Source organism: Oncorhynchus clarkii, chromosome 10 (genome assembly GCF_045791955.1).
Source record: "Oncorhynchus clarkii lewisi isolate Uvic-CL-2024 chromosome 10, UVic_Ocla_1.0, whole genome shotgun sequence".
NCBI classification, from domain to species: domain Eukaryota; kingdom Metazoa; phylum Chordata; class Actinopteri; order Salmoniformes; family Salmonidae; genus Oncorhynchus; species Oncorhynchus clarkii.
The window spans coordinates 54,012,938-54,039,509 of NC_092156.1; the positions used below are offsets into that span (position 1 = coordinate 54,012,938).

Below are 26,572 nucleotides of genomic sequence, written 5' to 3' on the forward strand. Positions count from 1 at the left end.
CAGCATGCACTTGAATAATGTATGAAATATAGTTTATTTTTGTACATCTGCTTCGCACATCCAGTGAATGTAATATTGATGGCGTTTTAAAGCGGATTGGGTTGATGCATGTGTGTATTCCGCTGGGATTGCCTCCTTGCCTCGCTTTTTTGGCAGATCAGATATGCCTTTAAACCTGCAGCATAGAACCAACCCACTGCTTCATTTCTCCTGAAATTGACAGAGAAGGCAGGGGGCGCACAGTTTTTGCTCCTCTCTCGTAAATATTGCCCTGGGGATACTGACCGACAATACATACATTCTCTAACAAAACGTGAGTATTTTTCAGTTTATTCTTGGAGGGATACTCCGATATCTGTTCAATGTGTTCGTTGTTTTTTGCGTCATTGTAAATTATTGCAATTAGTTTTATCAAACGATGCATGTAGTCTAGAGCACATTCATGGGATGGGACACATGCATTATTTTTCGAAGATTGTTTCAGTAGCCTATTTCAACGTTGAAAGTTGTTTCATTGTTTCAGTTACTCTCACCACTTGCTTTATCAGCGCAAGAAAGCAATGCGTGTCATATGCAGTCTTGTTTGATTCAATATATTTGTATGGTTTGACTTGTTGTAGGCTATTCTCATGCATTGTTGTCATATGTTTGCAAGGTCAATGTTATTCACACTACTTCACCCCTTGAATGACTTGGTCCTTGTCTCCCTGGGTTCCTTAAACAATCTAAATAAATCATTCGTTTTGAATTGAGTGCTTGGTCTGCTTGCTGTAGTGTTGACATGAAGATAACAGATATCCTTCTGTAGCCTACTGGGTGTCTTGTTATTTCATGACCATTGTTTTTGTTCTGGAAGTATGCCTTCTCAATTCATAAGTACATGACTTGGATCAAAGACGAATCCTTGCATTTCACTTTTTTCCCCCAGGGTCTGTGAGCCAGGTCCTTTCTTTTCTTAAGATACTGTACTGTACCTACGGTAGAGTATGCATTGACATAAGATAATGGAGAAGAGCTGAATTGCCTAGTCTTGCTTGGCTCCTGTATGCAGACTCATGCCTCGTGAGTGATGCTGCTATAACTACCATTTACAGGAGATAGCCCTATCTTCCTTATACAGACAGACACAACCTCCATGCACTGATCCAAGTTCAACTTTATTATAATGGTAAAGTTTAGGATCCAGGTATAAGCTGATCCCAGAACAGTGATCAGGAGTAACCTCTGGAGCCGCTATTTTCTTCTGAGTATAAACTGGCCTGCGAACAGTTGTCATGCACTGCTGTATCCTGACCTTAACAGTAGGGTGTCATTTAGCCTTGTCAGAGGTGATTTTGTCATTGGAGGGTTTTGAAGGGCCATCATCTGTCTGATTGGGTAACATGGCATTATAGGTGAGGGATGCATGGATGAAATGCACCTGGGGCCATATGTATCAAGGGTCTCAGAGTAGGAGTGCTGACCTAGGATCAGGTCCCCTCTGTCCATGTAATGTTATTCATGGTGATCTGAAAGGCTAAACTGACCATAAATCAACACTTGATCCGTCCAGGACAGGACTAGAGTATGTAGGCCTGCGCTGGGTTAAAACTATTGATGCTATGTTAGCATTTTAGGTTATTCATTTCTTGTCCTCCTTGTTTTTGTTGAATATATTTTTTTTTACTTGCAATGGTCACAATATGTGATTGCGTCAGCTTACTTATTTCACTACTGTCATTGTAGATTGCTGGATAAGATGCGACGTCTATGGTTACACGTACTACTATCTCATTTGTTGTTCTCTTTCATTGAGACGCATTCATGAAGTTTGTGAGAAATCCAGGCATTCTTCCATTCACACAGTAGTTTGGTGTGCTCCAGTGGACTTCACATGAATTAACCACCTTGCTTCAGTCACGGCTTCACACGGCTTCATTCAATTTACATTCGTTTTCCTCAGACCCCCAGTTCCTCTAAGGAGATTGTGTCAGTGAACGCACTGTAAAGTCTTATTACATAAACTCTCTCTCTCTCGCTCTTTCTCTTTTCATCTCTCTCTCTCTCTCTCTCTCTCTCTCTCTCTCTCTCTCTTCATCTCTCTTTCTCTGCCTCTCTCTCAATTCAAAGGGCTTTATTGGCATGGGAAACACGTTCACACTGCCAAAGCAAGTGGAATAGATAACAAACAAAAGTGAAATAAAAAAGTTTGAAATGAACAGTGAACATTACGTTTCAAAAGAATAGACATTTCAAATGTTATATTATTTGCTTTGTACAGTGTTGTAACAATGTGGAAATAGTTGAAGTACGAAAGGGAAAATAAATAGACAGATAAATATAGGTTGTATTTACAATGGTGTTTGTGCTCCACTGGTTGCCATTTTCTTGTGGCAACAGGTCATAAATATTACTGCTGTGATGGCACACTGTGGTATTTCACCTAATACTGTAGATATGGGAGTTTATCCAAATTGGATTTGTTTTCAAATTCTTTGTAGTTCTGTGTAATCTGAGGGAAATATGTGTCTCCAATATGGTCACACATTTGGCAGGAGGTTAGGAAGTGCAGCTCAGTTTCCACCGCATTTTGTGGGCAGTGTGCACATACCCTGTCTTCGCTCGAGAGCCAGGTCTGCCTACGGCGGCTTCTCTCAATAGCAAAGCATTGCTCACTGAGTCTGTACATAGTCGAAACTTTCCTTAATTTCGGGTCAGTCACAGTAGTCAGGTATTCTGCCACTGTGTACTCACTGTTTAGGGCCAAATAGCATTCCTGTTTGCTTTGTTATTTGGTTAGTTCTTTCCAATGTGTCAAGTTATTATCTTCGGGTTTTCTCATGATTTGGCTGGGTTTAATTCTGTTGCTGTCCTGTGGCTCTGTGGGGTCTGTTTGTTTGTGAACAGAGCCCCAGGACCAGTTTGCTGAGGGGACTTTTCTCTAGGTCCATCTCTCTGTAGGTGAGGACTTTGTTATGGAAGGTTTGGGAATCGCTTCCTTTCAGCTGGTTGTAGAATTGAATGTCTCTTTTCTGGATTCTAACAATTAGCGGGTATCGTCTCTCTCGCGCTCGCTCTCTCTCGCTCTCTCTCTTTCTCACTGTTTCTCACTCTAACCCCCCTCTCCTCCCAATCTCTTTTCTTGGATGGCTGCCCACCACACTGGCAAAGTCCTCCTTGTCACATCACTGGCTCATGAATGCAGTAACTATTTCTCAGAAACAGGAAGTAGCGTGCTGCAGTATGTTGGCAGGATGCGGGTTCCTCCTCTACTGCACCAGTGCAGTGCAGCCCCAGAGCTGGACCTGAGGGATTGTTTTGCTCTTCTCATGGCCTACATATATTGTATATGCAGTGTTTCTCATTTCAGGAGTAGGGAGAAGTTGCCCCTAGACACGGATCTTGGGTCAGTTTAACATTTAACACAAGGTTAGGATTATGGTTGGTAATACCCAGGGGGTGCAGGTTTTTGTTATTTCCTAGTATTAACACACCTGATTAGCTTCAACAAGAGTTTGGTGATGAGTTGAATCAGATGTGAATTGAGATAGTACTGGGCTGAAAAAAAAACATTTGCAACCTGGCGGTTCCCTCCAGGAATGTATTGAGAAACACTGCTACGTATATTTAGGAAGGAGGAAGGTACCAGTCACTATGCAGTTCACTCCTTTATACGGGCCCTTGTAGATTTTAAGGATCGGATGGGTATAAGAATGTTGCAATAGTGCTGCATAGCCTTCTGGTTAGTTAAATGGAGTTTCTGACATATTGCTTATTCACGTTATTCACTCATTAGATCTTAAAGGAGACATCAATAAAACTTAGTGTCTAGGTTAATCTCTCTAATGCATGTATGGAAAACACTGCATGTTGCTCAAACCATGCTTCAGTGTGGCAATATAGCCTTGCCTCCCAATCATGGCCGTATTGATTGTTTGTAGTGGCTAGGCTACTGGACCACTTATTGATTTATCCAGTTGACCACTTATTGATTTATCCAGTTGACCACTTATTGATTTATCCAGTTTGGACACAGCCTGTTGGCCCAAAAGGCCCACAACACTGGTGTCCTTTGACATTTGGTGACCCGTGTGAGGATGTGGGTCGATGGCAATGGTTGCTGCTGGAAGCCAGGCTGGTTCTGGCTGGTGGTTGTCAATGTGCAGGGTGACTAAATGGAGGTAATTGGTTGCAACACACACGCTCACAAATCAGACACACACCCACACACGCAAATACCCACTCACAACAAGTGTATTTCCCAGTCATACCAGTAGGAGATGTCAATGGCTCACAAAAGGAGCATGAGCTCATGAGTCGATGCATGAAATACACCATTGTACCGAAAGTCTCCCACACACACCTTCACAACAACAAATTAGATGGTTATCTAGGGTCAGTTTTGCATTTCCCACAGTAATGGTTAATGTAAGGATTGGGGGAGGGGAAGCTGATCCTAGATCTGTACTGTAGCTAGGTGAAACTTCACCCCAGAGTATGATGGAGATGCTGGAGGTGTAACACTGGAGTGTTCTCTTGCTGTTTGTGATGCTGTTTATTATGAGTGACACACACACACATTGGAGAGGTTAAAGTACATTTTGATATAGTGGTGCTGGAGACGTAGCAGCATATCATTCACGGGGGGCCTACTACCCTCTGTATTGTATTACATGCATACAGACTATCCTACCGATCCTCGATTTCGGCGATATCATTTACAAAATAGCCTCCAACACTCTACTTAGCAAACTGGATGCAGTCTATCACAGTGCCACCCGTTTTGTCACCAAAGCCCCATATATGCTCTCGTCGGCTGGCCCTCGCTACATATTTGTCGTCAGACCCACGGGCTCCAGGTCATCTATAAGACTTTGCTAGGTAACGCCCCGCCTTATCTGAGCTCACTGGTCACCCTAACAACACTGCGCTCCAGCAGGTATTTCTCACAGGTCATCCCCAAAGCCAACACCTTGTTTGGCCGCCTTTCCTTCCAGTTCTCTGCTGCCAATGACTAGAACAATTTGCAAAAATTGCTAAAGTTGGAGACTTATATCTCCCTCACTAACTTTAAGCATCGGCTATCTGAGCAGCTCACCGATCGCTGCAGCTCTACACAGTCCATCTGTAAATAGCCCATCCAACTACCTACCTCATCCCCATATTGTTTTTATTTACTTTTTTGCTCTTTTGCACCCCAGTATTACTACTTGCACATCACTTTTCACATCTATCACTCAAGTGTTAATTTTCTAAATTGTAATTACTTTGCTACTATGGCCTTTTATTGCCTTACCTCCTAACTCCATTTGCACACACTGTATATAGATTTTTCTATTGTATTATTGACTGTACTTTTGTTTATCCCATGTGTAACTCTGTGTTGTTGTTTTTTGTCGCACTGCTTTGCTTTATCTTGACCAGGTCGCAGTTGTAAATGAGAACTTGTTCTCAACTGGCCTACCTGGTTAAATAAAGGTAAATAAAAAAAAATTAAAACATACATACAGTTGAAGTCGGAAGTTTACATACACCTTAGCCAAATACATTTAAACTCAGTTTTTCACAATTCCTGTCTTTTAATCCTTGTAAAAATTCCCTGTCTTAGGTCAGTTAGAATCACCACTTTATTTTAAGAATGTGAAATGTCAGAATAATAGTAGAGAGATTTATTTCAGCTTTTATTTCTTTCATCGCATTCTCAGTGGGTTAGAAGTTTACATATACTCAATTACTATTTGGTAGCATTGCCTTTAAATTGTTTAACTTGGGTCAAACGTTTTGGGTTGCCTTCCACAAGCTTACCACAATGAATTGGGTGAATTTTGGCCCATTCCTCCTGACAGAGCTGGTGTAACTGAGTCAGGTTTGGAGGCATCCTTGCCTGCACATGCTTTGTCAGTTCTGACCACACATTTTCTATGGGATTGAGGCCAGGGCTTTGTGATGGCCACTCCAATACCTTGACTTTGTTTTCCTAAAGCCGTTTTGCCACAACTTTGGAAGTATGCTTGGGGTCATTGTCCATTTGGAAGACACCTTCATGATATATGGGGGGGGGGGGGGAAATGGACAACCTTGTAATACATTTGATACAAAATGGTAAACCCATAAATCAGCTGTAAACCTGGTCTTTGCAAACAAAGGTCTTTCTAAACTGCAGTTTAGAAAATGCTGTCATAATGCTGTGCTGATAAACATTTGCAATACATGTTTAACTTTTGATGTCTTGAGATGTTGCTTAAATATATAATTTTCCGCCCTCATGAAGCCATCTATTTTGTGAAGTGCACAAGGCCCTCCTGCAGCAAAGCACCCCCACAACATGATGCTGCTACCCCTGTACTTTACGGTTGGGATTGTGTTCTTCGGCTTCCAAACCTTCCTAGCCGTTTTTCCTCCAAACATAACGATGGTCATTATGACCAAACAGTTTGATTTTTGTTTCATCAGACCAGAGGACATTTCTCCAAAAAGTACGATCTTTGTCCACGTGTGCAGTTGCAAACCATAATCTGTCTTTTTCATGGCGGTTTTGGAGCAGTAGCTTCTTCCTTGCTGAGCAGCTTTTCAGGTTATGTTGATATAGGACTTGTTTTTACTGTGGATATAGATACTTTTGTACCCGTTTCCTCCAGCATCTTCACAAGGTCCTTTGCTGTTGTTCTGGGATTGATTTGAACTTTTCGCACCAAAGTACGTTCATCTCTAGGAGACAGAATGCGTCTCCTTCCTGAGCGGTATGACGGCTGCGAGGTCCCATGGTGTTTATACTTGCGTACTATTGTTTGTACAGATTAATGTTGTATCTTCCTACGTTTGGAAATTGCTCCCAAGGATGAACCAGACTTGTGGAGGTCTACAATTGTTGTTCTGAGGTCTTGGCTGATTTCTATTGATTTCCCCATGATGTCAAGCAAAGAGGCACTGAGTTTGAAGGTAGGCTTTGAAATACATCCACAGGTACACCTCCAATTGACTCAAATGATGTCAATTAGCCTATCAGAAGCTTCTAAAGCCATGACATAATTTTCTGGAATTTTCCAAGCTGTTTAAGGGCACAGTCAACTTAGTGTATGTAAGCGCACGCACACACACACACACACAATAGCTTGTTTCCATGGCACCCATCATTTATTGGTGTGATGTGGTGGCTGGTAAAATGGGTCAATGTACCCTGAAAAGGTGGCTCGTAATTGTTTACAGTCAGAGAAGCAATAGAGTAGATTTAGGACAAGTGACTGAACTGATGAGTTGTCTTAGCGAAGAAGATAGTTGTGTAAATGGATGAGCTATGCCTGACCTCAATGCTGTATCTAGGATAATAGTGTGTGTCTGTGTGTGTGTTTTTCTGTCTGTCTGTCTGTCTCTGTAGTTCCAGGGCTCTCATCTTGCAACCAATCCAAGCATGAAATAGCATGTAAGCTCTCTGCCCACTCATCTCATCCTCTCCGGGTTCAATGCTAACAGAGTCTGCTACAGCTCTCTGTCTGCATCCCAAATGGGCTCTGCACAAAAGTAGTGCACTAAATTTGGGACGCAGCCTCTGTTTCTCTTTCCAAGCAGATTTATACCAACTCCCTTCTCTTATCTCATCTTCTGCTGAGGCCAACACGTGAACTTTCATTCATTGAAGTGGCTCCTAACCACTGAATCCTGATCAGATATTGTTCCATCCACATTATGGGGATTATTATTTTGTATGTGAAAAGGTGATTCTAGGAGTTTGTCTCAATAGTCTAATGTGGATTCCTCTCGTTGGTTCCTCTCCCTATTTTGTTCTCTCCACTGACTGTGGTGAACGTATTAGTTTTTTATAAAAAAAAATATATGCAGTGCCTTGCGAAAGTATTCGGCCCCCTTGAACTTTGCGACCTTTTGCCACATTTCAGGCTTCAAACAAACATAAAGATATAAAACTGTATTTTTTTGTGAAGAATCAACAACAAGTGGGACACAATCATGAAGTGGAACGACATTTATTGGATATTTCAAACGTTTTTAACAAATCAAAAACTGAAAAATTGGGCGTGCAAAATTATTCAGCCCCCTTAAGTTAATACTTTGTAGCGCCACCTTTTGCTGTGATTACAGCTGTAAGTCGCTTGGGGTATGTCTCTATCAGTTTTGCACATCGAGAAACTGAAATTTTTTCCCATTCCTCCTTGCAAAACAGCTCGAGCTCAGTGAGGTTGGATGGAGAGCATTTGTGAACAGCAGTTTTCAGTTCTTTCCACAGATTCTCGATTGGATTCAGGTCTGGACTTTGACTTGGCCATTCTAACACCTGGATATGTTTATTTTTGAACCATTCCATTGTAGATTTTGCTTTATGTTTTGGCTCATTGTCTTGTTGGAAGACAAATCTCCGTCCCAGTCTCAGGTCTTTTGCAGACTCCATCAGGTTTTCTTCCAGAATGGTCCTGTATTTGGCTCCATCCATCTTCCCATCAATTTTAACAATCTTCCCTGTCCCTGCTGAAGAAAAGCAGGCCCAAACCATGATGCTGCCACCACCATGTTTGACAGTGGGGATGGTGTGTTCATGGTGAAGAGCTGTGTTGCTTTTACGCCAAACATAACGTTTTGCATTGTTGCCAAAAAAGTTCAATTTTGGTTTCATCTGACCAGAGCACCTTCTTCCACATGTTTGGTGTGTCTCCCAGGTGGCTTGTGGCAAACTTTAAACGACACTTTTTATGGATATCTTTAAGAAATGGCTTCCTTCTTGCCACTCTTCCATAAAGGCCAGATTTGTGCAATATACGACTGATTGTTGTCCTATGGACAGAGTCTCCCACCTCAGCTGTAGATCTCTGCAGTTCATCCAGAGTGATCATGGGCCTCTTGGCTGCATCTCTGATCAGTCTTCTCCTTGTATGAGCTGAAATTTTAGAGGGACGGCCAGGTCTTGGTAGATTTGCAGTGGTCTGATACTCCTTCCATTTCAATATTATCGCTTGCACAGTGCTCCTTGGGATGTTTAAAGCTTGGGAAATCTTTTTGTATCCAAATCCGGCTTTAAACTTCTTCACAACAGTATCTCGGACCTGCCTGGTGTGTTCCTTGTTCTTCATGATGCTCTCTGCGCTTTTAACGGACCTCTGAGACTATCACAGTGCAGGTGCATTTATACGGAGACTTGATTACACACAGGTGGATTGTATTTATCATCATTAGTCATTTAGGTCAACATTGGATCATTCAGAGATCCTCACTGAACTTCTGGAGAGAGTTTGCTGCACTGAAAGTAAAGGGGCTGAATAATTTTTCAGTTTTTAAATTGTTAAAAAAGTTGGAAATATCCAATAAATGTCGTTCCACTTCATGATTGTGTCCCACTTGTTGTTGATTCTTCACAAAAAATACAGTTTTATATCTTTATGTTTGAAGCCTGAAATGTGGCAAAAGGTCGCAAAGTTCAAGGGGGCCGAATACTTTCGCAAGGCACTGTACATGGGGCAATATCAGAATAAAGGATCTGTTGATTCTGTCTCTTCGCAACAAAATCTACAGAGCTGAGATTGTTGCCCCTCCATATATATTGCATTCTGTTGGTGGCAAGAATTTTATATAATAATTTAAATTGAAAAACTCTAAGTGTTGAGTAAAGTGTAGTTTTTTTTGTACCAGTTCATAAACCATGTGCCATGGAATTGGTACATCAAAAATCTCCTCCCATTTATTTTGCAACCTGAATGGCGCAGCTGTCAACATTTTTGTCCTCAGATGACACTGGTATATTTTTCTATTTATGCCATTTCCTTTCAGCTAATTTGTATCTTTAATATCTGTTAGGAAAACAAATTCTCTACCTTCTCCCTTTTCCACTTGCCTCCTTAATTTTTGTGGTATTGCTGAATTTGGTTGTAAATTTGGATTGAGCAGATATTCCCATATTTTCGATAACTGCATAACTCCTCCAATTCTATTCATGATATCATTAATAAACATAATACCATTTTTTTTTTAAATTATCCATAAAGAATGAGTTTAGCCACAGCATTTGTTGTAATATTTGTTCTTTCTTTTCTGGAGGATTAAACCGAAATTGTAACCAGTTTTATATGGCTTGTTTAAGAAACAGTGATACTTTAATTAACCTCTTCATCCTACCCCCTCCTTTTTCGAACATTCTGTTAAAAATCGCGCAACTTTTCAGCGTCCTGCTACTCATGCCAGGAATATAGTATATGCATATGATTAGTATGTGTGGATAGAAAACACTCTGAAGTTTCTAAAACTGGTTAAATCACGGCTGTGACTATAACAGATCGTGTGTTTCATCGAAAAGCGCAAGAAAAACTGCTCACTGAAAGCTAAAAATACTATCCATGCGTCACTTTCATGGATTGTTAAAAGGGCACAAAATTAATTATGGACCTGCATGCAATTCCCACACGATGTCGCCATTGTCGTCATTATCCGGGGAGTTTTTTGTTGGTAAATCCAACTAACTGGATTCCATTTCTTCCGGTCTCCGCCAGGATGTTTTGAAGTGCACATTTTCAGCCATTGATTTGAAGACGAGGAGCTATTGAATACACATCGCCCTGTAATCATTTTGATAGATTATAAACGTTTACTAATACCTAAAGTTGGATTACAAAAGTATTTCGAAGTGTTTTGTGAAAGTTTATCGTCGACTTTTTTAATTTAAAAAAATGACGCTGCGTTTTAAAACTATGTTTTTTTCTGAATTACACAGCTTCCATAGATAGCTATTTTGGGTATATATGGACCGATTTAATCGAAAAAAAGACCCAATAGTGATGTTTATGGGGCATATAGGAGTGCCAAGAAAGAAGCTTGTCAAAGGTAATGAATGTTTTATATTTTATTTCTGCGTTTTGTGTAGCGCCGTCTACGCTAAATCTTTGTTTACGTCGCATTCAGGCATTTTGGGGTGTTGCATGCTATCAGATAATAGCTTCTCATGCTTTCGCCGAAAAGCATTTTAAAAATCTGACTTGTTGGCTAGATTCACAACGAGTGTAGCTTTAATTCAATACCCTGCATGTGTATTTTGATGAACGTTTGAGTTTTAACGAGTACATTTAGCATTTAGCGTAGCGCATTTGCATTTCCAGGTGCCTACTTGAGACATCTGCGTCTCAAGTAGGAGCAAGAAGTAATTAGTCGGAAATGAGAAGTTGTAATCTGTATGAAGGCAAAAAAGCTATTTTTTAACAGAGGATGCGCTTTTCTTAATAATCTACTGGAGAAGCATTTTGGGTTTAAGTGTAACTTATGTATGAGTGAAGCTTTTAGTGAGTGGTTTAATGCTTTAATATTTAATCATTTCAGCCCCCCAAACTCATATTCATTATATAAATAGGCATGTTTAATTTTGTCTGGCTTAGCATTCCAAATAAAATGAATTTATTTTTTGCTTATATGATTTAAAACATCATCTGGAGTAGGCAATGCCATTAGTAAGTAAGTAAAGTGTGATAGTTTTGTAAAATCAATGTAATTTTTCCATAAATAGACAAGTATTTACCTCTCCATGGTTGCAAAATCATATCTATTTTTGCTAACTTTCTATTGAAATTAATTGTGTTAAGTTCATTTATATTTTTTGCGATTTAAAAAAAAAAAAATTAGATATGTTTACTTCACCATCCGCCCATTTTATTGGTAAACTACAAGGTAGTGTAAACACTATTTTTTTTAACGATCCAATACGTAATATGGTAGGACTAGAAAAGTGACTTAGAATCATCAGCATACATCGACACTTTTGTTTTTATCCCCTGGATTTCTAACTCCTTGATGTTCTTGTTGGATCTAATTTTAATAGCTAGCATTTCAATGGCCATAATAAATAGATATGGAGACAATGGACAACCTTGTTTTACTCCTCTTTATAGCTCAATATTTCCTGAGAAGTAACCATTGTTTACTATTTTACATCTGGGGTTGATGTATATAAGAGTTTCACCAAAATGTATTCCAGGCATTTACAGTGGGGAGAACAAGTATTTGATACACTGCCGATTTTCGTCACCTACCAACCAGTAAGAATTCCGGCTCTCACAGACCACAGTTTTTCTTTAAGAAAATTCGTTACCTGTATAAAATACACCTGTCCACACACTCAATCAAACAAACTCCAACCGCTCCACAATGGCCAAGACCAGAGAGCTGTGTAAGGACATCAGGGATAAAATTGTAGACCTGCACACGGCTGGGATGGGCTACAGGACAATAGGCAAGCAGCTTGGTGAGAAGGCAACAACTGTTGGTGCAATTATTAGAAAATGGAAGAAGTTCAAGATGATGGTCAATCACCCTCGGTCTGGGGCTCCATGCAAGATCTCACCTCGTGGGGCATCAATGATCATGAGGAAGGTGAGGGATCAGCCCAGGACTACACGGCAGGACCTGGTCAATGACCTGAAGAGAGCTGGGACCACAGTCTCAAAGAAAACCATTAGTAACACACTACGCCGTCATGGATTAAAATCCTGCAGCGCACGCAAGGTCCCCCTGCTCAAGCCAGCACATGTCCGGGCCCATCTGAAGTTTGCCAATGACCATCTGGATGATCCAGAGGAGGAATGGGAGAAGGTCATGTGGTCTGATGAGACAAAAATAGAGCTTTTTGGTCTAAACTCCACTCGCCGTGTTTGAAGGAAGAAGAAGAAGGATGAGTACAACCCCAAGAACACTATCCCAACCGTGAAGCATGGTAGTTGGAAACATCATTCTTTGGGGATGCTTTTCTGCAAAGGGGACAGGACGACTGCACCGTATTGAGGGGAGGATGGATGGGGCCATGTATCGCGAGATCTTGGCCAACAACCTCCTTGCCTCAGTAAGAGCATTGAAGATGGGTCGTGGCTGGGTCTTTCAGCATGACAACGACCCGAAACACACAGCCAGGGCAACTAAGGAGTGGCTCCCTAAGAAGCATCTCAGCGTCCTGGAGTGGCCTAGCCAGTCTCCAGACCTGAACCCAATAGAAAATCTTCGGAGGTAGCTGACAGTCCATATTGCCCAGCGACAGCCCCAAAACCTGAAGGATCTGGCGAGGTCTGTATGGAGGAGTGGGCCAAAATCCCTGCTGTAGTGTGTGCAAACCTGGTCAAGAACTACAGGAAACGTATGATCTCTGTTATTGCAAACACAGGTTTCTGTACCAAATATTAATATCTGCTTTTCTGATGTATCAAATACTTATGTCATGCAATAAAATGCAAATTAATTACTTAAAAATCATACAATGTGATTTTCTGGATTTTTGATTTAGATTCCGTCTCTCACAGTTGAAGTGTACCTATTGCTAAAAAAAATACAGACCTCTACATGCTTTGTAAGTAGGAAACACTGACGATTTTGCAGGTTATCAAATACTTGTTCTCCCCACTGTATACATAAATTCTAATTGTACTATTTCAAATGCCTTTTCAAAATCTGCTATGAAGACCAGACACATGTTTTCTTCAATGTTTCATAATGTTCAATTGTTTCAAGTAATTGTTGTATATTATCTCCAGTATATCGTCCATGTAAAAAACCTGTCTGATCAGGATGAACAATATCTGGTTTAACCTTTTTATTCTATATGTTTGCAGTAATGAAATCAGTGTAACGAACCTCGTCCTCCTCTTCTGAGGAGGAGTAGCGAGAAGGATCGGAGGACCAATTTGCAGCGTGGTAAGTGTCCATAATGTTTATTAAAATACATAAACACTACGAAATACAAAACAATAAATGTGAAATGAACGAAACAGTCCCGTGTGGTACAAACACGGAAGACAAACACCCACAACCCAAAAGTGAAACCCAGGCAACCTAAGTATGATTCTCAATCAGGGACAACTATTGACAGCTGCCTCTGATTGAGAACCATACTAGGCCGAACTCAAAAACCAACATAGAAAAACAAACAGACTGCCCACCCAACTCACACCCTGACCATACTAAAACAAAGATAAAATAACAGAACTATGGTCAGTACGTGACAATCAGACCACCTTGTTGAGTACCTGAAAGTCTACCATTTGTATAAGAGTAATTAAAACATGCTAATAATGGTTCTTTGAGTACGTCTAAAAAGGTCTGATATACCTCTACTGCTATATCGTCAAGCCCGGGTGTTTTTCCAGACTGAAAAGATTTTATTGCCTCAAAAAGTTCCTTCTAAGTTGGCCTTCACACTGGTCTTTCTGTAAATGTGTTCATTTTACATTATTATTATTAATATTATTATTAAGAAATAAATCCTTACAGTTAACATCATTCAGTGGAAATGGAGACTGAAAAGAAACTTCATGAAACTTGATGCTTCAAATATTTTGCTTCTTCTTTCAAAATATAATTTGGTGAATCATGGATAACTAATAAAATAAAATAATGTTTGTGCATTTTTCCCCATTTTTCCATCCAATTCACCTTATTTTTGTAATACATTACACTTGGAGGTAGTTATTCAAGAACAATCATTTATTTTTGTTTTTCCTCTAACCTATTTTGTGTCTCTATAATACAGTTTCCATTACCATCTACCTGCATTGTTACGTCCTCTATTTACTTTATTAGTCTAATCTCTTTTGACCTAAACTGTTTTTGTTTTAATGATGAGTATTGCGTTCAATCGCCTCTAAAAGTACATTTGAAAGTGTCCCATACAATAAGGGGATCTGCTGTACCTATGTTGCACAAAAAATATATATGTATATTATGAATTATTTTGTCATAGCTAAGAACAAATTGTCATCCAATAGTCTTTGATTACATTTCCAATATCCCCGTCCACATGGAAATTCTATAAGAGTTTTTGGAGGCCAATTAGATGGTGGTCTGATCGCATTCGGTCTCCTATTAATACTTTTTAAAACGTTTGATGCCAGCAAGAACGAGACTAGGAAGTAATGAAGACGGCTAGCTTGATTAAGCCTCCTCCGTGTATATCTCACTAGGTCAGGGTTTTTTCACCCTCCATATATCCACTAGTTCTAATGTATCCATGATCTTTGTGATCTCCTTAAGTGCCTGAGGGTAATGGTTTGTAGAATGACTTCCTTTATGATCCATTGAGGTACTTAAAACCGTATTATGTTCTCCCACCATAATAGTAGATTATTTCGTTGCTTGTGAGCTCAATAGATTATTATATATATTTTTGAAAAAGTGTGGATCATCATTATTTGGCCCATATAGATTAATTAGCTAGATCTGTTTTTTGTCCAATAGCATATTCTAAGTAATCCATCTTCCTTGCGGATCTGTTTGCACAATCGGATGAAAATGTGTTTTAATTAGTATAATCACCCCTTTTGAGTGTCTTTGCCCATGACAAAAATATATTTCTCCCTCCCAGTACTTTTCCCACCCAACCTCATCTATATTTCTATTTGTAGTTTCCTGTAAACAATAGATATTATATTTTTTCTCTTTTAGCCATGTAAAAATGGATCTTCTTTTTTTATGATCTGCTAAGCCATTACAATTATAACTTGCTATACTTATTTTCCCACTTACCATAATGATACCCAAGTTTCAATTATACTTACCACAACCAATGTTTGTAAACTTACCATTAAAAAGCACCATGATGATTAAGTGTCCATATAGTTGTACCATAATAATTTGCACTGCTAAGCATACTGTAGCTGCAACTTTGTAAACCTCCAATTGTCCTAACATTCCACCCACTAAAACCTCCCCCAATATCTAGGTCTGTTGTCACTGAGACCATCAGACCATCTCCTTGACTCACCTCATTATATCCTTTTGTATTCCGACAAAAAAAAGGAAGAAAGATTCTAATGGCCGCTAATGACTGCAAGTCAAAATTAGTCTTATCACATTATATCCTCTTGTATCGTGCCATGGCTGTGCCAGAGCCGACCGCAAGCCAACTCCGGGCACTCCCTTATGGGAAGGCATACTAATAAGTTCTACTCGCAGTCGATTCCGACACAGCCACGGCACCACAGCCAAGAAAACATGCAGTACTGATAATCCAGAGCGAGTAAACCTGTAAATCCACCCACCCTACACATTTACGTTTTTTATTCCAGGGTCATTGCGCTATCACCTCGGCTGTTTTACACATTGTACACCATGTTCGGCATGATCACTCAACTGTCTTTCACACTTGCTGTTGTATCCCAGTAAGTGTATGTTTGTTACATAGAATGACCAGTGGACATTATCAGAGAAGCCCTTCTACCATCTATTAACACAGAGGCCAGCTAGGCTGTACGCAAACCTCTGTTGAGTCAACCAAGTACACTCTGTCCCGATGTACAGGGTCTTCAGGGTCTTAATCCCTTAGGGAGGGAGGGAGGAAACAAATGCATTTGGTGATTGCTGCAGGCATTATTAGGCTCTGCCAATAGCATTACAGTAGGAGGGAGAGAGGAAATTCCCCAAGGGCAGGTCTGTGGCATAGGGAAATATTGGCTAGAGAGTATGTGTGTGTGGTGGGTTTTTTTGAAGGGGGGGAGATAGGGCTAGGGATCTCTGTATTTTTCTCGGTCTGTATGTCTGTCTGCATACATGTATTTTATGTTTGTTCGTGTGTGTTGACAACATGAGTGATCCTTTCATTGTCCAGTGCGGTGCTGCAGTTCCAATGGCTGTGCTGTGAGAGATAGGGAGATTGAAGGATATTTAAGAGGAAGGCTTTGTTGGCATCAGTGGCACCAGACCCAAACAGGATAGACTGAGTTAGCCTTACTGCCCTCTGTGCAGAGAGTGGTCCTTCTGCTGTCTGACATATACACTCACACAGCACTGTTCACCAGACTCTTGCTGTTGTTCTCAAGACCCCAGTGAGCTTCAGTGAGTGGCATGTTATTATGACCAGTGCTCCCTTGATCCTGGTGATTTGTAGGTAAAGTCATTTTGAGGAAGTAGTATATCTCTCCCCCGTGCCTTAACATCCTATCTTTGTTTGGGGAGATTTCTCCCTGCCCTTGTTCACTCCCCTTCACACATCTGAGTAAAAGCAACATGGCAAAAACTAGTTGGAGCTATTGCTTACACCTACTCTGTCGTTTCAGGTCTGTGGACCACAAACCACAAGGCTACTTTGACAACCTGTTGGTTAATGAACAAATATATAACCTACAATGTTTATCCTTACATAAGGGGTGTCAAACTCATTTCCCAGAGTGCTGTGTTTCTGCTGGTGTTTGTTATTTCCTTTCAATTTGTGTCCAGTTAAGATCTAGACAACAAGGAGGGGGATTCCTAACTATTAAATTACCTTAAATGATCAATCAATGGCAAGGGAGTGAGCGAAAACGTGCAGACACTCCGCCTTCCAGGATTTGAGTTTGACCCTTGCCTTAGACAAACAAGCAGAGAGTGAACATTTGGGACAGCCAAATAATAATTAATAAAATAAATTGGTGCTCAATTTGCTCTCTACTGTATTTTTGCATGTATTTCATGAGTGTGGTCTTTTAGTGAAGACTTTGCAAGAAGTGATAACATAATTCTTAATTGGCACAACTTTAGTCAATAGTCTGCATATTCATTCATCATCCACTAGTGTTTTGCTCCAGGCCTTGTGAGGCCAACAACACTTCAGCTTTTAGCTCTGTAGTGGCTTTGCTTCCTGATCAATAACTGCACACACAACTATACCAATGTGACTCAGTACTTTTCCAAAGGATGCTGGGATGTCAGCTGGGTAGTGTTCTTGGTGTATGTTCATTAGACACCAATCTGAAGAAATGGGACTGAAACTGGGAGGGAAATTTGATTTGACTTGCTTGTTTTTGTTTTCTGTTACAAAATGTTTCGCCACTTTGTGCCCTAATGAACACGACCCAAGAAGATGCTGGAGGGGCCTGGTACTGGACTCCTAGTGCCCTGTTCCATTTTGGCCACTAGACCCTTCCCTTAGCCCCCACCTCTGCTGTTCACAGATCTGAAATTACTTGATCAGTGAAAACAGTAGGCCTAATAGTGCAAATTAAGCATAGCCTATTTAGTGAGATAGGGGGGAAGCCATTGCCGTATTGCTTCCACTTATCCAGTCCGTCCACATCTGTGAACACTGAATGGGTAAGAATATGGGGTAACGGCTAGGGACTTAAATGGAACCGAATCCAAAACCGTCACAAAACACTCCCTGTCGATTTAAAAATCTACTGATAAAGGCCTATTCCACAAAGGACTAGCTTTTCTACTTTATTGCCACTAACTTAACCTCTTGAACCATACTTTTCCCCAGCCTCAGGGGCTTTGACTACTATTTAGTACTGTTTTGCTCACTTTGGTTCTTGTATTCATTTTCTCTGGTATGATTCAAAGCATCACTGCTGAGCCCTTCTCCCGCTGGCCTGCCATATAACAAACAAATGGAAGATGCATGCAAAGAGCAGTAAAGGTTGATTCTCTTTTCCTATTTCTCCATTAAAAGACTGTGCTGTTGCCGCAAGGCTGAAGTTAGTTATTGGACACCACTTTGTGTAAATACCTTTTGGGAAATACATTACTACCATATTGTTTCTATTACAAGGACGTACTAATCTCTGGTTAGTGAATGGTTGGCCAAAATATTCATTTTTTTGGCCAACCATTTACTCAGACCTATCATCAGAGGTGTGTAGAAGACCATGAAACCATAATGGGGGAGAACTCAATGACCGCTTGTTTGGTTTTGAGGGCTAATGGAGCGTGCAGATGTTTTTACCGCCACTCTTCATCGGGGACTTTATGTAGAAGTCCTGAAGTTTAAACCAGTTAATTACCCCAGCAATGACAAATTCAATGTACTGCAATGTTTGTTTTTTTTAGGCACTGGAAAAGGTGCCTGATTCATTCAGTACTGTTCTATATACATACATTTATGTCAAATGGGTTCCCATGCTGGTTCCACATCTTATGACAATGCATTTATTATGTACGGTATTATAGTACTTTTACCTTGGATTGAATAGAACTTAAATAAATAGATTTACTATATTTCACCTGGTGAGTCAGTATAAAACACAAACACCATTGTAAATACAAATATTGCCATCCCTTTCTAACCATGCAGAACATGCTCTTCTAAAACATGACATTCAAATCATGAGTGGCTTCCGGCATGTTCTGTTTGTTTCCCCCCTCTCCTCTCCTCCTGTTACACATCCCTTACTCTCTCCCTCCTTATCTAGTGAAGTCTGTTGTTTTCTGCCTGTAACGCCTCTGGCCCTGTGGGGCTACAAGCCAAACACACACACACACATGTGGCCACCCCCAAGCCTCACTGAGCTCTGCGATTGGTCAATGCCTCTCCCCTGACAGTGATGCCCCTCCTCCCTCCTGCTGCGCTCAGCTGGTGGCTTCTCTGTCAGTCTGTTTGCATTATCGTAACAGCTCCAGCCTCTCACACACATACGCTCCCTCACATACACACACACACACACACACACCGTGTCAGAGATGAGACGGATTATGTGACAGGGAGAACTGTGTGGACGTTCTCACATACCGAGAGGGAAGAGAGAGGAGATAGAAACAGAACAGCCATGGAGTTCAAGTAAGTGGTGTTTTCTGGGCTTGGAGAAGGGAGGATGGAGAGAGAAGGGAAAAACGAGGGACATTGACAGAGATAAATGAAGAAAGGAGGAAGTTGTATTATCTGCATAGTGTCTCCTTTGGGGGGATAGTTGGGTGTGTGGTGTGAAGTCTGTGTACGTGTTACGTTCCCCAGTTTTCATAGAGGCGTGCGTAACAGTACGTCACTAACTGTGTGTCTCTGTAGGTCTGCCCCTCTAACACAAACAGTCAGAGATAATTAGTTGACTAGACACATACAATGTCAAGGGAAAGATCCATAGGTGACATCCTCATTTCACTCAAATACCTTATATCTCTTGAAATATTACTGGAATTATTTTCTTGAATAGTAACATCCTATCACAACACTGAGCAATGGTTTGGTGGCTGAATGTTGAACTTAGGTCTTACTGTGTGTACACATAGCCTGTGTGTGTGCATTCGTTTACAGTATTTTTGTCTGTCAGGTGTTTGACACTTGCAGTTGTTCTCCCATTGTGTGTGTGTGTGTGTGTGTGTGTGTGTGTGTGTGTGTGTGTGTGTGTGTGTGTGTGTGTGTGTGTGTGTGTGTGTGTGTGTGTGTGTGTGTGTGTGTGTGTGTGTGTGTGTGTGTGTGTGTGTGTGTGTGTGTGTGTGTGTGTGTGTGTGTGTGTGTGTGTGTGTGTGTGTTTATCAGCGTGGGCAGGCTGTAGACTGACGCCCATGCGAGGAAACCAGACACTGATGATACATTGATAGGAGGAGGGCTGTGAGAGTGTGGCTTGTATCCCAAATGGCACCATTGTCCCTATATAGTGCACTACTTTTGCCTAGAGCCATATGGGCCCTGGTCAAAAGTAGGGCACTAAATAGGGGGGGTTCTGTTCAAAACTAGTGCACTACATTGGGAAGAGGGTACCATTTGGGACAAGGCCTGTGTATCAATTGCTGGGGTGATGAAACTTGATATCTGGGGGTTGCACTGGTCCACTGTTCATCATGCAGACAGTTCTGGGCAGCTATATGGGCTACAATGGGTGTGGGGCTCTGTAGCGAGTCAAGCCCTGAAATCTTTAGTGGGTTATGATGCGATACAATCAAATTCCAACCATATATTATAATTGGAATGAAATATGCTATTTTAAAGATATTTTCCTATTTTCATGGGAGTTTATCTTGCTTAGAATATATTTGTGAATTAATGAACTATTTTAGTCTGCTTTGTATTTCATCTTATGAAATTATGTTTCCTTTGCCTATTTCCCTTTATTGTTCCATGAACTGTTTTCTTTATATCTATCTGATAATCTCTTGGTTGATATTGAGTCAAGTGGTTTATATTGTGTTCATGTTAGCTCTGAAACATTTAGCCTTTTTATTTGCATTTAGCTAATACATTTGTGGTTGAGTGTGCTAAGGGATAGTTTGCGTCAAAAACATGAAAACATGCTCAACTCATTACAGTTTTTGCTCTGTACTGATCGTGCTCTATCTTGAAAACTTGACTGCTGGCGTGCACTGTTTTGGGGGATAGTATTAGCAGTGGACTAATGAACAAAATACCAAAAGACAGTAAAGTGATCCTTTAACAGTACTGCTTCTCAGTCTCACAGATGCAGTGTTTTTCATGGTATGGCTGACTGCTCAGTGACGGCTGAAATGGGAAGTGTATCTGACTCTGGTTGACAGATGTGCAAAGTCCATGTTTTCTGTTGCACTGACGCTAGCACAGTTGTACTCTGTAATTTAAGGTGACTGGAACACACACACACACACACACACACACACTGACTATTCTCATTGACATATCTGCTATCCTCAGACAGTGCTGTCGCTAGATGTGTAGAGTGAGTGTTATTGTCATGGACAGAGCACTTATGAAAAAGACAGGCCTTCACAGATACACAGCAAAGGGGAACAACCATGTTCAACATTGAGTACAAAGAACAGTAGGCAATGTTTGAGTATTCTTCTCAGTAAAGCACGCATACCGGTATATAGCTATATTCCTCTGACTACCAGGGAGTGGGAGAAGAGATGCAGTATATTGAGCATTAGGAACATTCCCTGAACTGCTAGGGGTCAATATTGCCCAGCAGGCACAAACATGGCTGCCATGGCATTATGTAACAACATCTAACAGCATCAGGATGCCTTTTGGTTTAAACCGCAATGACCAAAGCCTCTATCTATAGCTGTGGGTGGGAGATGGTCTTAATATACTTGTGGGTGGGAGGATGAGAGAGATCTGTACCATCCCCCTTTCCCTCCCGATATCTCCATGATCTCTCATCATCCCATCCCTACTGCGTGGGCCCAGTGGATGCTTTAGATTTGTGTGTGTCCACGCACAGAGTGGGGGTGGGGGACTTAATGCACCCTTTCCAACAAACACACATTGAACCCACAAATCCCTCTCAACAAAGAGAGATTGAGATGAAAACACTGCGGTATAGATAGCCAAGATGAGGATTATCCTGACAATTAAGCAACAATTTCAACATAATAGATTTTAAAGGGACAATTAGCAGTTGATTGTCCCTTTAAACAGACGCCTCAAGTCCTCAACTGGCAGCTTCATTAAATAGTAACCACAAAATACCAGTCTCAAGGTCAACAGTGAAGAGCCGACTCCAGGATGCTGACCTTCTAGGCAAAGTTCCTCTGTCCAGTGTCTGTGTTCTTTTGCCCATCTTAATCTTTTATTTTTATTGGCCAGTCTGAGATATGGCTTTTTCTTTGCAACTTTGCCTAAAAGGCCAGCATCCCAGAGTCACCTCTTCACTGTTGACGTTGAGACTGGTGTTTTGCGGGTTTCTCAAACCTAGACACTAATGTATTTGTCCTCTTGCTCAGTTGTGCACCTCTCTTTCTACTCTAGTTAGAGACCGTCTGCGCTGTCCTGTGAAGGGAGTAGTACACAGCGTTGTAAAAGATCTTCAGTTTCTTGGTAATTTCTCGCATGGAATAGCCTTCATTTCTCAGAACAAGAATAGACTGATGAGTTTCAGAAGAAAGTGCTTTGTTTTTGGCCATTTTGAGCCTGTAATCGAACCCACAAATTCTGATGCTCCAGATACTCAACTAGTCTAAAGAAGGACAGTTTTATTGCTTCTTTAACCAGGACAACAGTTTTCAGGTGTGCTAAAAGGGTTTTATAATGATCAATTAGCCTTTTAAAATGATAAACTTGGATTAGCTAACACAACGTGCCATTAGAACACAGGTGTGATGGTTGCTGATAATGGGCCTCTCTACGCCTATGTAGATATTTCATCAAAAATCTGCCGTTTCCAGCTACAATAGTCATTTACAACATTAACAATGTCTACACTTGTCACGACTTGTTCGGCGGTCGACCTCATCGGTCTTCTAGCCATCGCCGCTCCACCTTTCATTTTCCATTTGTTGTCTTGTTTTCCCTCACACCTGTTTCACATTCCCTCATCAGACTAAATGTATATTACCCTCTGTTTCCCCCATGTCTGTGTGTGGAATTGTTCTTTGTGTAGGGTGTTACGCTACAGGCTGGCTTGTGCTAGGATTGTTTCAAACCTAGGTTTGTTTGTTTTGTTTAATCCGGTTTATGTTACCGTGGTTGTGCTTTGTGCTGACTTGCCTGTGCCTTTGGGCCAGGGTGTATATTAAAGTTCTCCTGTTATCACCCATCTCTGCTCTCCTGCGCCTGACCTCCTGGCAACCAGTCACACACCCCGTTACAGAATTCCACTCCTATCAATGGAGTCAGCAGTAGCGGGTGCCCCCGTTGTGGAGATAGAGGAGCGCGTCCAGGAACACGATGCCTCACCATCTCGGCGCTGTCATGTACCGTGTCGTCCAGGCTATGGACCGCTGGGAGACACAGGGAGTCCCTCCAGCGCCCCCACCAGCACAACAGGGGTCTCCACTACTCGCTTCCCCTGCACCCGGTCCCAGTGGGATGGGTCTCGCCCTTCCCAGGGAGTTTGATGGGATGGCGGCACGCTGCCAGGGGTTCCATCTCCCAGCACCACCACTCCGGTGCCTATGTGGGGCCATTTAAAGTCCTGAGGAGACTGAACGAGGTTAGTATTAACCCCTCGTTCCATGTGTCTCTCCTCAGAGAGCTGGCCCACTTCAGGAGTCTGAGGTGCGGGTCACTCACCCCGTTACAACACTGTATTTCTGATAAATTTGATGTTATTTTAATGGACAAAAAAATGCTTTCCTTTAAAATCCAAAGACATTTCTAAGTGACCCCAAACTTTTGTGTGTGTGTGTGTGTGTGTTACATTTACTTACATATTCATACCCTTTACTCAGTACTTTCTTGAAGCACCTTTTGGCAGTGATTACAACATTGATTCTTCTTGGGTATGACGCTACAAGCTTGGAACACCTGTAGGAGTTTCTCCTATTCCCTGCAGATCATCTCAAGCTCGTTCAGGTTGGTTGGGGGGCGTCACTGCCCCACTATTTTCAAGTCTCTCCAGAGATGTTCGATTGGGTTCAAGTCTGGGCTCTGGGTGGGCCACTCCAGGACATTCAAAGACTTGTCCCAAAGCCTGTGTTGTCTCGGCTGTGTGCTTAAGGTCGTTGTCCTGTTGAAAGGTCAACCGTCGCCCCAGTCTGAGGACCTGAGCGTTCTGGAGCAGGTTTTCATCAAAGATCTCTCTGTACTTTGCTCCGTTCATCTTTGCCTCGATCCTTACTAATTTCCCTGCCCCTGAAAAACAGCATCACATTATGATGCTGCCACTGCCATGCTTCACCGTAGGGATGGTGCCAGGTTTCCTCCAGACGTGACACTTGGCATTCAGGCCAAAGAGTTTAATCTTGGTTTCATCAGACCAGAAAATCTTGTTTCTCATGGTCTGAGAGTCTTTAGGTGCCTTTTGACAAAGTCCAAGCGGGCTGTCATGTGCCTTTTTACTGAGTAGTTGCTTCCGTCTGGCCACTCTACCATAAAGACCTCATTGATAGACTGCTGCAGAGATGGTTGTCCTTCTGGAAGGTTCTCCCATCTCCACAGAGGAACTCTGGAGCTCTGTCAGAGTGACCATCAGGTTCCTGGTCACCTCCCTGGACAAGGCCCTTCTCCCCCAATTGCGCAGTTGGGGTGAGTCTTGGTGGTTCAAACTTCTTCCATTAAAGAATGATGGACGCCAATGTATTCTTGGGGACCTTCAATTCTGCAGAAATGTTTTGGTACACTTCCCCAGATCTGTGCCTCGACAAAATGTCTTGGAGCTCTACGGACAATTCCTTCGACCTCGTCTGTCAACTGTGGGACCTTATATAGACATGTGTGCCTTTCCAAATCATGTCCAATCAATTGATTTACCACAGGTGGACTCTAATCAAGTTGTACAAACATCTCAAGGATGATCAATGGAAATTGGATGCACCTGAGCTCAATTTCAATTTCTCATAGCAAATGGTCTGAGTACTTATGTAATAATGTATTTCAGTTTTTAATTTTGTAAACATTTCTAAAAAGCTATTTTTCTTTCTTTGTTACAGTATTGTGTGTAGATTACTGAAGATTGTTTTTTTTCAACTTTAGAATAAAACGGAACCCAAACTGGCTGCGCACTTGAGGCATCGTGCATAAATGTATTTTGTCCCCCTACACCAAACGCGATCATGACACGCATGTTAAAATATCAAAACAAACTCTGAACCAATGACATTAATTTGGGGACAGGTCGAAAAGCATTAAACATTTCTGGCAATTTAGCTAACACTTGCTAATTTGTCCTATTTAGCTAGCTTGCTGTTGCTAGCTAATTTGTCCTGGGATATACACATTGAGTTGTAATTTTACCTGAAATGCACAAGGTCTTCTACTCCAACAATTAATCCACACATAAAACGGTCAACCGAATTGTTTCTAGTCATCTCTCCTCCCAGGCTTTTTCATCTTTGAACTTATATGGTGATTGGCATCTAAACTTTCATAGTATTACCACGACAACCAGCAAAACAGTTCATCTTTCAATCCCCCACATGGGTATAACCAATGAGGAGATGGCACGTGGGTACCTGCTTCTATAAACCAATGAGGAGATGGGAGAGGCAGGACTTGCAGCGCGATCTTTGTCAGAAATAGGAATGACTTCATTTTTGCCCTTGGCATCGCAGACACTCATTGGCACGCTTGAGCAGTGTGGGTGCAATAATTGAATAACATGGATTTCTAAATTTGTTTTACAACGCTCGCACACACGACGTGTCCTGTCTGGTCAGCATGTAAGGCTGTAACGTAACAAAATGTGGAAAAAGTCAAGGGGTCTGAATACTTTCCGAAGGCACTGTATATATTAAGTTGTATTCTTCAAGAATCAATGGGTACATATCATTACATAAAAAATAAGAAATTTGATGTAGCAACTGCAGATTGCCCCTTTTATGGATTAATTACGTACAGTTGAAGACTGAAGTTAACATACACGTAGGTTGGAGTCATTAAAACTCGTTTTTCAACCCCTCCACAAGTTTCTTGTTAACAAACTATAGTTTGGCAAGTCGGTTAGGACATCTACTTTGTGCATGACACAAGTAATTTTTCAAACAATTGTTTACAGACAGATTATTTCACTTATAATTCACTGTATCACAATTCCAGTGGGTCAGAAGTTTACATACACTAACTTGACTGTGCCTTTAAACAGCTTGGAAAATTCCAAAAAACGATGTCGTGGCTTCTGATAGGCTAATTGACATCATTTAAGTCAATTGGAGGTGTACCTGTGGATGTATTTCAAGGCCTACCTTCAAACTCAGTGCCTCTTTGCTTGACATCATGGGGAACTCAAAAGAGACCTCCACACGTCTGGTTCATCCTTGGGAGAAATTTCCAAAAGCCTGAAGGTACCATGTTCATCTGTACAAACAATAGTACGCAAATTTAAACACCATGGGACCACGCAGCCGTCATACCGCTCAGGAAGAAGACGCGTTCTGTCTCCTGGAGATGAATGTACTTTGGTGTGAAAAATGCAAATCAATCCCAGAACAACAGCAAAGGACCTTGTGAAAATGCTGGGGGAAACAGGTACAAAAGTATCTATATCCACAGTACAACGAGTCCTACATCGACATAACCTGAAAGGCCGTTCAG

The 26,572-nt window shown here is 41.4% G+C and overlaps 1 protein-coding gene across 3 annotated transcripts in view; it reads left to right on the plus strand.

The window, feature by feature from the left end:
- Nucleotides 1–226: 226 nt before the first annotated feature.
- Nucleotides 227–26,572, plus strand: part of LOC139418788 (tripartite motif containing 2a) — a 72,068-nt gene continuing 45,722 nt past the window's right edge. Inside the window, exon 1 of one of the 3 annotated variants that reach the window (XM_071168493.1) lies at nt 227–313. The gene's annotated coding sequence lies outside the window, so the exon portion shown is untranslated. Of the gene's footprint in view, nt 314–19,265; nt 19,472–26,572 lie in introns of those variants that run through there. The other 2 variants (XM_071168494.1, XM_071168491.1) reach the window with 2 other exon arrangements.